Source organism: Paramisgurnus dabryanus, chromosome 8 (genome assembly GCF_030506205.2).
Source record: "Paramisgurnus dabryanus chromosome 8, PD_genome_1.1, whole genome shotgun sequence".
NCBI classification, from domain to species: Eukaryota; Metazoa; Chordata; class Actinopteri; order Cypriniformes; family Cobitidae; genus Paramisgurnus; species Paramisgurnus dabryanus.
Window position 1 is genome coordinate 31,224,188 of NC_133344.1, and position 11,642 is coordinate 31,235,829.

The following is an 11,642-nucleotide window of genomic DNA, read 5'->3' on the forward strand; positions in this document are numbered from 1 at the left end:
GACTTTTCTTAGCTGAAATTCTTTTGATAAATTGAAAAGTTACTTTACATTTTATAGACACTTTGTGTCGATAAAACATTAGGAATGTTTGATGTTAAATATTGTATAACATCAAATGTTGTATAGTTTTATTAAAAATGTAAGTTATTTTCACAACTTTGTATGACAAATTAACTAATACTTATCAGAGGTGCAAAGACGTTTTAAGTATGTTTTCCTTTTGCTTCATTTTGATGCATAATATTGTACTTTATACTTCACTACATTACATAATGTAACATTGTTTTTGCATGTAATACTTATACATCTCATATAAATTTCATTCAGTACTTAACAACATTAAAAATGTACTTTATTATTCATTCTCAAGTAAAACTTTAAGTACTTGAGTAAAAGTAATTAAGTAGGCCGTACTTAATATTTAATGTAGTTAAGTATTAAGTGAAATTTATACAATGTAGTGGAGTAAAAAGTATGATTTTATGCTTTAGAAGTAGTGAAGGAAAAATGCTCATAAAGCACAGATACTTATGTGCTTGAATAAAGTAAAAATTCATACTTTACACCTCTGTTAATTATACAGAGGGAATAATTAGATTTGGCTAAAACATCAAACAGCTCTTTTCATTTTTAAAAATTTTAGCGTTTTTGATCAAGGTGTATTTGGTGATTTTTTTATTTTTTATTACTAAAATGTAGTTTCTTCTGTACACCAGAAGAGGGCAGCATTTGTCAGTCATGTGCAGGTCAAATTCTGCTATTCCAGAGTAAAAAACTGAGCAGAAAACTGTCCGAGAAAGTTGTCTTTAATGGATTTGTACAAGGTTCTTACGCTTAAGTTTGTCTGGGATCTCTTTCAGCTCAGTTAATCAAAGCCTTTATGTTTTGTTTGTTTGTTTGTTTTTTGCGGGTACAGTTTTGAATTGTTTAAAATCGGATAATTGAACTGCTTGTTTACAGTATATTGTGTTTGCTTGTTGTTTAATGCACATTTCTGAATAAATGTATAAATATTAAAATAATGATTGATTTAAAACAAACATATTTAGTTTAGAGCTTTATTGATCCCCTTGGGGCAATTTATTTCCGATTACATGGTGTCTCACAACACATAAACATATACATTTAAACACACACACACCACAAAAAAAAAAAAATTTTTTTTGACTTTTTGCAATAAATTTACAAAACAGTGAAAAGAGAAGTGAAACAGAAAAAGTTGGGCGGAGAAGAAATATCGATCTACAGCACTTTATACTGTACTACTATGCAGTATTGTACTACTGCATTTATGTAGTGTCAACATAAATTCATTTTAAAATGTGCAATGGTATGTTACTGACTTAAAGAACGATCTCTTGACAGAAATGCAATATAATCTACATAACTATATTATCAGTGGTGTATAAAGACCTTACATAATGAACTGTATTGTTTTATAACCTTAAAATGAGCCGTTTTGTCTACATACACCACAGGTCCCCTTACAACATGGAAATCACCGCCATGTTCTATACAGAGCGTGTTTCATTCCTACGTTGTCTCAGGCAACAAAACAGCTATTGTGACAGCTATTGTAGCTTCTCATGCATTTCGAAATTGAGGTTGGCTGCAATTCGCAATCTTACTGATAGATGCCGCTAAAAATCATACTGTACTTTTAAATTACTAAATACAAAATGAGTTTTTGTTTATACTTCATGTTCTTTTTCTTGTTTGCATAGTTCTCAGTCTTTATCCAGTCTTTAAATATAAGAAGGTTCATTTATTTGTTTAATCATATTTTTCAGGTTTAAAACATTACATTACATACATATTACATTAGAAACAAATCAAAATACACCCACACTCCACGTTTTTTTCTTTTTTTTTTTTTTGAAAATATGCTCATTTTCCAGCTCCCCTAGAGTGAAACATTTGATTCTTACCGTATTGGAATCCATTCAGCTGATCTCCAGGTCTGGCGCTAGCACTCTAACATAGGTTAGCACAATCCATTGAATCTGATTAGACAATTAGCAACGTGCTAAAAGATAACCAAAGACATTTTTTTATTTTTCCTATTTAAAACTTGACTTTTCTGTAGTTACATCGTGTACTAAAACCGACGGAAAATTAAAAGTTGTGATTTTCTAGGCAGATATTTAGGAACTATACTCTCAAACTGGCGTAATAATCAAGGACTTTGCTGCTGTAACATGGCTGCATTACGCGCAATGATATTATGCCATGCTGAAAGTAGTCCCCTTGGTAACTTTAAATAGCAGAGGACTATTTTCAGGCAGTGCAGAATATCACTACGCCTGCTGCAGGCATGTTACTACAGCAAAGTCCTTGATTATTACGCCAGAATGAGAGTATAGTTCCTAGACATATCTGCCTAATCACAACTTTTAATTTCTGTCGGTCTTAGTACACAATGTCACTACAGAAGAGTCAAGTTTAAAATAGGAAAAATATCGAAACTCTTTGGTTATTTTTTAGCGTGATGCTAATGGTCTAATCAAATTCAATGGATTATGCTAAGCTATGTTAAAAGTGCTAGCGCCAGACCTGGAGATTAGCTGAGTGGATTCCGGAACACTAAAAATCAAATGTTTAACTCCAGGAGAGCTGGAAAAAAAGAATACATCAAAACAAAGAAATTTTATACATGTTTGAAACAACATGAGAGTGAGTAAATGATGACTTTTTAAAAGGAAGAAATGGGTGAGAAACATTCAAGTTTTATGCTTAATGACTCATCCGTGAATAGGTATTGCACAAATCTTGAATAAAAGCTGCATGGTGATGACATAAAACACCACATGCTCTTTTTCTGTTCATAAAAGGCTGACTGTTATTTTGTAACTCATTTGTAGTTTCCCCACAAATTTGGTGTGTAAGGTCGCGCTCTCTTCTCCCCTTGATTATTTGTTCCAAAAACTTTCTTCTGCTGCTATAAGAAACAAACAAAAAACGTGGCAGGCTTAAATGGAAGGCCCGCATAAAGAACTTTAGGAAGGCTTCCCCAGTGAGAGCCCATTCATGAGCTCTCTTTTGTGGAGCGGCTTTCCTTTGCTGCCGGCGGAGGTAAATAAACGCCCTCATCCAAGAGCGCCAGCTGTCTCTCTTCTCCCGAGATGTCATGAAAGGGTTAGTGACAAGAGCCTCAGCCCAACTACAACCAGCTTCAAACACTATACAGAGTTTCTCTCAGGTTCAACTCAGTTTTGGTTACGTTGGACCTTCTGTTGTTTGGGAGATTTGTTTGCCTTTTCTAGGCCAGACGTGCATGTTGTCCCATTGTGTAGTGTTAGAGATAAAGTGGTCATGTGTCAAATGAAAGTGCTTAACATGAAATATGACCTAAATCGAAAACATGTGTCCTCTTGGTGTATGAAATACGGTACATAACCGATAGATTGTTTAATTGTTCAGTTAATCATTTTAATAAAGGCGTGTTTTAAATCCGGCTAATTTCAAGGGTCTTTCTATTGTCACATTGTCTCAAGGAAAAAGGATTCCCAATGAGCCCATCTGTCAGTCGCATGTGAAACTGCTTTTAAATGCATTTCATTCCGCATTCCTTCGGCCGACTTGCATTCATTGCAAATCAATACACCAAAAATGATAAACTACACCAAAGACAATACAATCCACCCACTCGTGTGGCTTTCTCCGCGCCCACCGTGTCTGTATCCTGCCCTCCTGTGCACTGCTCAAGCACTGCTGGTGGTTTGGGTGGGGGGAAGCATGCAGTGGGACTATGGGAACTCGAATCACTGAGATGAGATGCAGCTGGTTCATGAATGCAACAAGAGGAACACAAAATCCCACCATAACACTGTGGGTTTAAGTGTACGACTTACTGAAATGCCTTTCATTAAACCCTATTTAGTGTACTGGGCTGGAGTTGGGACATTGGACACTCAAAAAATTCTGGGTTGGGACAATACAGACATTTCGAGATTCACTTAATCCACCTAGCTTTGTTTACCAGTGGATTAAAACAACTCAGCATTGTTTGGAGTCCAAGATCAACAAAAGAGTCAGAAAAAAAGTTATTTGGTAACCTTTATAAGGGCGGTTTCCCGGACAGGGTTTAGATTAAGCCACGGCTTTAGTTATATAGGACATTAAGTCGTTTTACAAAAATACGTAACTGGAGTGCATCTTGAGACAAAACAATGGCACTGATATATGTTTAAATAAGTCAGGGCAAAATGTTTTCAGCTCAAACATGCATTTTAGTCTGGGACTAGGATAAGCCCTATCTGGGAAACTGCCCCATATAGTTTAAAGGGTAATGGGTTTAGACACCCATATGCAAAAATAAATACTATTTTGAGTCTGGCATCGCATATTTGCACGTAAGTTGCAAGTTTTTGTTCACAGTGTTTCAGTATTTCATGTGGTAGATCATAGTGTTAGCAGTTCAAAGAGTTATGGCTTTAATCCTAAGGAAAACTGTACCTTGTAATGGACTGTAAGTCAGTATAGATCAGGGGTTCTCAAAGTTTACATTCAAAGGTCCAAATCTGAATTCTCATCATTTTCATAGGTCCGGAAAAACTGGTTATTACAAAAATTGTCAAGCATAGTAATAACTTTATGTAAATCATTTGTTTATATAACAAATCAACACAAATGGTTTGGGAAAAACATAACAAGTGTATTTTGCATTTAAAGTAAAAACATTTTTTAAACATAAACACAAGAAATATGCCAAAAGTAACCAGGTGCAAGATACGGAGCAACCTAATGAGAGAAATGGCACTGTTTGTTTTCTATCAGATGCTAAACCATGGCAAAAAAAGTGTGGTTGGTAGGCAGAGACACTGACCAAAATTAGGGGTGCACCTATAAATTGGCTGATGATGCTTGCTATGCTTCTCAATGAATTACGGTGAAATACCGCTACATCCAAAAGCCAGGGGGCGCTCTTGGGCAGAAACTTAATATGTGCTGCAGACGAAGAACCAGATACACGGAGCTCCAGGAAATGTCTTAAGGTTATATTTATATTGCTGTTCTTCAAACCTTTTCAGGTATTTTCATGATAATAAAGAATATGTATAAAGTTTATGTTTGACGAGTGTTGCTTTTTCAAATGCATGTTTTAAACGACTCAAACAAACAGTGATTTCAGATTGATAAGGACTTAATGATCAAAAGCCGTAGTACATGAAGTAGCTGTGCATAATATCTGGGTGTGATGGCTACAGCGTGACACAGGAAATGTTTTAATAACTCGTTTTATTTTCGGACCAGGAATACTCTTAAATCTAAAAAGAAAAGAAAACTAAACGAATGGTTTACAAGTTTAATATGTATTTGTAAAGTAGCAAATGCACACATTTAATCAATCACATAGAAATTAATGCACTTGTACTATAAAGTGGACGCGGGTCCGGATCAAGTTCCCGTCGTGTCCGGATTGAGAACCCCTGGAAATGCATCATCCAAAATGTGTAAATGTAACTTTTGTTTGTTGTGTCCGTAGTACACTACACCATTTGTTCTTCAAGAGTCACAAATGTAGTATGGCCACCGGAGCTCTGTTTAACCTGTTGATTGACAGGAAAAATACGTAACAAATAAATCACGGAGAAGGGGACAAATCCCAGACGTGGACTCTGGGTTAAGGGGTGGGTGGGAAAGATGCATTTAAAAGTGGCAAACAATAACTTTTAATTTGCCACTCTTATTTCAAAAGGGAGCCAGGCTGCAGTGTCTTTGTGAAAGAGAGAGAAAGTGGAGCACAATGCCTGGATATCTGTGGAGTCTGCGCTGAAAGGATTACATTGTTGAAAAGTAAAAGAAATAGCTAAAGACCTGTACCTAATCACTTCCCTTGGTAATTCCTTTGCTTGATTAAAAGAGGGGGACAAACCTTAGAGGGATATCAAGAGGATTTGAGAATCGGTTCGGGGGAAGGAGGCGGTCCTGGGACTTTGCTTTGAGGTTCATTATATAGATGGTTTCAGGCATTGGAAAAACCATTTATGCCATGCGTTCAACATTTTAAACACATTCTACTACAAATTTTTAAAGTTGTGACAATCAGAGATGTAGTCCAATAAGTTGTACTTTTTTGTACTTTCAATGCAATTCATAAAGAGGTGGCTAATTCGTATTAATTTGTACGACCACATACATACCCAGTCGGCATTTCAACGTTGATTCAACGTTGAATCAACGTCAGATACCAACGTTGAATCAACGTTGGATTACCTTTCGGTTTTGCAAAAAATTTCAACGTTGAAATCACGACGTTGTTTCAACGTCACACTTTCAACATAGGTGAATTATGGTTGATATCATGACGCAATTTCAACCTTCTATTTCCTTGTTGTTTTTAACACTAAATATAGATTTTTACTTTACACTGCAATACTCACTAAATGATTTACTGTAAACGTGTCATTTTTAATGCAGTTATCATATGAATGCAACTTGCTACGCATAACTTACAGTACAACCCCATTCATAAAACTAAACACTTAAGGAAGGTAAAGTTTAAATGTGGACAAATAAGATGGCAGGTGCCTACCCTTTCCAAATAAACATGAAAGCAGCTGTTAAAAATATTTTTTTATGGATAAAAACACATTCTTTCAAACAGTTAGGTTTCCAGTTAATAGTGCAGAAGTGGAATTTTCTAAATATAGAATAAAATCATAAAATATGAAACAAAATCATGTTTAAAAGTCATTTTATTCATCTGAATAGAAAAACTTTATTCAAGAAAAACTGCAAATATGAATTTTGTTGTTGGTTTAGTTGACAGTCTTCTTATGGCCACCACCACCCATCTATTCTGGCTCATGCTGTACTTAATACGATGACAGCATCTAAGGAGGGAAAAAAACACAAGATATTTAATTTTCAAAAAATGCTGCATTTTAGCCCATGTACAAAAAAATCTTGTTATTGCACATCAGGGCAAGATGCGTTTTCTTTGATAGTCTGACTTGAAACATTGCATAGCCATCTGATGAAAGAACAAAGCTGTTGTGTTTACGATGATGACAATGAGGTTCAATTAAGATCATCTACAGTGCATTCAGAAATCATACACCTTTCACTTTCAATTTTATGTTGTTGCATGATACTGTAATTGTTTAGATATTTTTACAAAGTAAAAACAGAATTTTAGAAGCTTTTGCAAATGTATGAAAAAAGAAAACATATCATATTTACATTATACATATTCAGACCCTTTGCAACAACATCTGCAATTTAGCTCAGTTGCCTCCAATTTCTCTTGAGGTTGCTGAGATGTTTCTACACCTTAAAGCGTCCTGATGAACACAAAGATTTTTTAAGGAATGTCTGCAACCAAAATGACCAGAAGCACCATTGACTTACATAGTAGGATAAAAGAATACTATGGTAGTGAATGGTGCTTCTGATCGATTTGGTTACAAATGAATCCTGAATGCTTAAGTGATATTAACTTTATATTTTCAACACGCCCAAATGAGATGCTTAACAAAGCAAACACTGACAGGTTGCTTTACGTGTGGGTCAAACAGCCTTTTGTGTAGTCCCTTACCAATGAAATCGAAGATGGACTTCAGAACTTCTGGACTGTCTGTGTAAGACTTTAAACTCGCTCAGACCAGCAAGGCATCTTGTTAGCAGACATCCCGACCTGATCAAAAACTTTTGATTAGGAGATGTTATAATCCTATTTTTAATATATGTTTTACAAACTTACCACAGGTGATCTGGCAAAGCGACTTATGAAACAGCATCTTCCCAAATCTCCTCTTCAGGCTCATCTTAGCGATCATTGCATTTGATAAAGTTTGGAAAAAGAAAAACATATTTCATTAGTATAGAAATATAAATGTAATCTTGTGGTAAGAAATACAGAAAACTGTGGCCCAAGTACAACTTTTAAAGAAATTAAGAATGTTTACATTTTTTGTCATAACACTATTCATTACCTTTTAAGGGGGAATGATTTGGGCATCTGGAAAGACACACTACTTCACCTCTCTGTATATAATCACACGACTTCAAATTGCATGTTGATCTGCCTACAATTTAAAACACATAATAAAATAAAAACAAGTCATAGCCCCTTTTAAAAAGAAAACATAAATTGTGAAATACAAAACACTGCATCTTAATTATTAGGATTAGTAGAACTTGATCTGATTACAAAACAAATATTAAATGCATTGTAAGGTTTTAGGGGAGACGCTTCACAAAAAAGAAATGGTAAATTACGGATTTCTATTACAACATGGTATCTTGGTGGTGCATTACAAGGGTAGGTGGCAGCTCATTGACAATTAAAAAAATTATGATTAAACCCATAACACATAAAGATAAGAACAAATAAATGCTGTCAAATACACCACCACAAAGACCCATTTTTTTCTGTCAATATGAAGCCTCTATAAAACTTGCATCAACATCCACTCTGAAAACTGGATTAACTTTTGTCTCTGTCTACTGAAAACAAAGTGTTTGAAATATGTAGGCCTACATACTGTAGAAGGAATAGTGGCGTACAAAAGAAATTAATTGCTGTGCTGAAAAGTAACCATTGTATCCTAAATTAGTTTCTTATATTTTCCTAATGACAATGATAAACCAGTCTTGAGAAACAAGTAGCAGGTGTTTTTAAAAAGCCAGTCTCAATTCTCACCTGTGAAGTTTCTTGTGTTTGTGTGTCATTCTGTTTCTGACCTGACAACCCTTGCTGTCTGTTTCTTGTTCAATCTTGACAAAATATAAAAAAGTTAAATTAGTGCAATATTGGAAGAGAATTATAATGACTTTTATCAGAACATGAATACATACACTTGCATACTGCATTTAAGTAAATATTGTAGAATAGCAGGGTTAACACAACATTACCTGATCCAGATGTAGTGGCTGCTGATGCATGAAAATCTCAGCATTGACAAGATCATCCTCACTTTTCTAATTTGAAGGGCTCTGATAACGAAGACATTACAAAAGAGTTATAAAAATATACTAAAAACAAGAGCATATTTAGATAACCAATATTTTCTATTTCCATTAAAACTTGCTAACTATTCAACAAGTAAGCAAAATTACACCGTTACAATGTATTTCAATTCGAATAGAACATGCCAACTTACACGACATGATATTTTCGTACAAATGAGTTAACTTAAGTGTTTCATGCCGCTTAAAATAATGGATACTGCGCGAATGACCGCAGGTGCGATCATAAGCGTAACATGTAATTGACTGATTGCCATGAAAACATGAGGGTCACGTCGACTATCTTGTCCCTTTTAATTTTATAACTGCATTTATACACATTACCCCCGTCGAGAAAACCTCAGCATGATTAATATGGGATTCGACGCCCATGTTATCACGTCATCAATAAGTTTGGATTAATGTCATTAACACGAACTGCTATACGTATCCGTTATTGCGAATTCGTGAGCCATAAAACACCAACATCTCATCTAAGTTTTAACACTTTATCAGTAATATGAATTTGAGAAACTAAGCAGCTTACACTGACCGCACCGCACTCGAGCTGCTCCTCCTTACAAAAGGCTGATAGGTGTCTGTGGCGCCTGTAAGACCTCTCGTCTCGGATATAAATTACGCTGACTGAACTACGAAATCAACACTTTTTCACCGAAGTTGTCCAAAAAAGCGCTTACATTTATAACTAGTTGCTTTTCTGAAGCAAAAACAACCAAGTGGTTAAGTTGATAAAAACACACCTCATATTAATTTATTAATATTCATAATAACGAAGTCCAATTTCGGCGGGAACATCCGTGGACTAGCAAATTAACTACTATAACGAATACATTCGCAACTAACAGAAAAAAACCCGATTTGGCATCGTGCTTTTTTGTCATACCACTTTGTATATGTGAATAAAATAACGTTATGCGTTTACATTGACTTATATTTCCTTACCTCCTCTTTCTCTGAAGCATTTTCTCGTGTGATACGCAAGATCTCGAAGACAGCCGTTAAAACAGTCCAGTCTCGTGTAATCTCGCGAGATTACGTCGCTACCTGTATATTCAATTATTTGTTAATTTTTTTTATAATGTCATCAATTTTATAAAATGAGTTTTTAATTTTTTTTCTGAATGATTCACATATTATAAAACATTATTTTATTGTCTCTCTGCAACCATTTACTTCACTGTTGTTTCAACGTTGTTTCAACGTTGAATCAACGTTGAACAAACAACTGACGTTATTTCAACCAAATTTCAACGTTGATTTTTAAGCATTTTATTAACCTTTTTCAACCGTTTACCATTCACCGTTGTTTCAACGTTGTTTCAACGTTGAACAAACAACTGACCTAATTTCAACCAAATTTCAACGTTGAAGGTCGGTCATATGCCCGCTGGGTAATGTACAATTTGCTTTTACCCTTGTGCCGTTGGGGTTAAAGGCAAGGTTAGGTGTGGAGAACTCATAAAATACATACACATTTTTGTGAGATCTTTGTGGTACTTGGGTGTCTGTCATTCTGTTTACAAAACTATGAAACACTTTTCCTTTAGACACAAATGTTAAGTTTAAGTGGAATGTGTGTACAGTATATCCAGCCTAATATCACGGGAATTCTGCGTATTATGAGTCAGGTAGTTCGTATGAATTTGTACGAAGCAAATCATAAAAAATGTATTGTTATGATTATTATAAAAAAAAAAAAACGTCAAAGGGGCAAAAGCAAATTGTAGCCTACAAAAAATTATGAATGTGGTCGTACAAATTAATACGAATTAACCTTGTAAAATCAAAAAACCTTGAATTATTTATTAATCCACCCTGATTAAGGTCCAATGGTGAGGTGACTGAGGTAAAAACTGCTTAAAGTACTTAAATACATAAGCGTTACATCGCTACAAAATAGTGGTTTGGTTTTTAGCCCATGGTTGATTAAAACAGGCAAATTTTCTAGGTTAATTTAAACCTAGAACCATTTGGGTTTGTCCATATTTTTAACCCTAACCAGGGGTTAAAAACAGCCCAGCATATACCCAGAGTGTATAAACAGTGACTAGTAGTTAGTATTCACTTTTAAAAAATTGCTGTAGTTATGCAGCTGTTTGCCAGTAACTTACTGTAGATAAAAATGTATGTTATTTACTGGCGACAGTTTGTTCAAAGTTAAATGAACATTAAACATTAACAGGTCTCTTACAGATTAAAACTTTAAAATACAGCCTCATGCAAAGCATTCTGGGACCCAGAAATCCTCATCAACCTTTTAGTTTTTTCCTTTAGATTCTGGTTCCCAGAATGCTTTGCAAGAGGCTGTTATTTTATAGTTTTATTCTGTAAAGATAAAGGGCTCTATCATACACCCGGCGCAATGCGTGGCACAAGTGTCTTTTGCTAGTTTCAACCCGGCGCAATAATCATTTTCACATTTAGCGACACGTTGTTTAAATAGCAAATGCATATGCGCCCATTTTCGGCACACAAACCATTTTTCCCGTCGTTAAGTTAGCAAAAGTGGATCCGGACACGCCCATTTATACCGTGCGCCGTGCACTTTAGACAGTGCGCTTAGATCATTCAAATAGGGCACAAAGGCTTGTTAATATTTAATGTTCATTTAACTTTAAACAAACTGTTGCAAGTTTATAACATAAATGTTAATCTACAGTAAGTTACTG

The 11,642-nt window shown here is 35.0% G+C and overlaps 1 long non-coding RNA gene across 2 annotated transcripts; it reads right to left on the minus strand.

Moving 5' to 3' along the window:
• Positions 1 to 6,651: 6,651 nt before the first annotated feature.
• LOC135770488 (uncharacterized) lies at positions 6,652 to 9,554 on the minus strand. 2 transcript variants are annotated; one of them, XR_010542648.2, is made up of 7 exons: positions 9,506 to 9,554; positions 8,860 to 8,940; positions 8,648 to 8,721; positions 7,938 to 8,030; positions 7,706 to 7,769; positions 7,541 to 7,639; positions 6,652 to 6,836 (listed from the first exon to the last, which is right to left on the minus strand). It is a non-coding gene; the product is annotated as an uncharacterized lncRNA (long non-coding RNA). The 2 variants fall into 2 exon arrangements; XR_010542647.2 differs by having other exon boundaries at positions 6,654 to 6,836; positions 9,500 to 9,554.
• Between the last annotated feature and the right edge of the window lie 2,088 nt (positions 9,555 to 11,642).